The following is a 1,066-nucleotide window of genomic DNA, read 5'->3' on the forward strand; positions in this document are numbered from 1 at the left end:
ATATATATATAAAAAAAAAAATTTAAGATATATATACACACAAAAAATGGATTGCGCTTTGCAATGTATGTTTATTTTAGCAATATCTATTTTGTAATATATATATTACAAAGCACAATCCATTTTTTGTACAGACATATATATAAAAATTGCAAAGCACAATCCACGCAGCCAAGGTTTGAGGGGAAAAACCCTACACCTCTTGCTAGGCTCAAACAGCAAAAGACACGCCGTCGGCTCTTAATACATCATGAAGTGCTGTGGTCCTTGCTCTCTTCCCAGCTCCCTCCTGGGGTTCCCGCCGCCCTCTTCGCTCTCAAAACCAGGAATGGGCTTCGAGGCAAGTCAAACCCTCCGCGCTCTTCCCAGCAAGTTTTTAAAGGGTTTTCTGGGAAAGAAGCTGGCGTTTCAGGGACGCGATGGGGATGACAGCATCTCCTGCTCTCCGCAGTTTCCTTAGGAAACCACTTAACGGGCAATTTCTTGCGTTATATCAAGCTTTTCATTAGCACCTGCTACCAGGAGGACTGGGGCTGGATGGAAGCAGCCATCCCATACGCTGCCTTACACCTGTAATCACCCTCATTCCCACGCAGGATTTCCACCCCGCTCTGCCGTTTCCCTGGGCTCCCCGTCCCCAGCCCCTCAGCACTCATCCACCAAAGTCACGCCAACACAATTATCCCCCCCCCAAAAGCGGTTCGCCTCCCCCACTTCCAGCACCGAGCATCTGCTCGCAATCCCTCTCCTGCAAGTTCCCATCCCGTCTTAACCGGCAGCTCCAGCTCAAGAGGGTCCTACGGAGGAAGCCCATTTTATTTGCATAAATTGCATTAAGAGAACGACTCGGCTTGAGAGGGAAATTTTAACTTCATTTTAAAACGGGGGCAGGGGGAGGAAATCCCCGCTGCTATGCCAAGTTTAAGCACCTAAACAAACGATCCGAAAAGCACCATTTGCAGGCAGCTCTTTGCGATCGTTACAGGAAAGTTCCAACAACCAGGAAAACAGGGCCAATTCTTCAGAAACCTCATTTCAGCCTCTTATTTCTTCCACATACAGACGG

Source organism: Aptenodytes forsteri, unplaced genomic scaffold (genome assembly GCF_000699145.1).
Source record: "Aptenodytes forsteri isolate BGI_AS27 unplaced genomic scaffold, ASM69914v1 Scaffold61, whole genome shotgun sequence".
NCBI lineage: Eukaryota > Metazoa > Chordata > Aves > Sphenisciformes > Spheniscidae > Aptenodytes > Aptenodytes forsteri.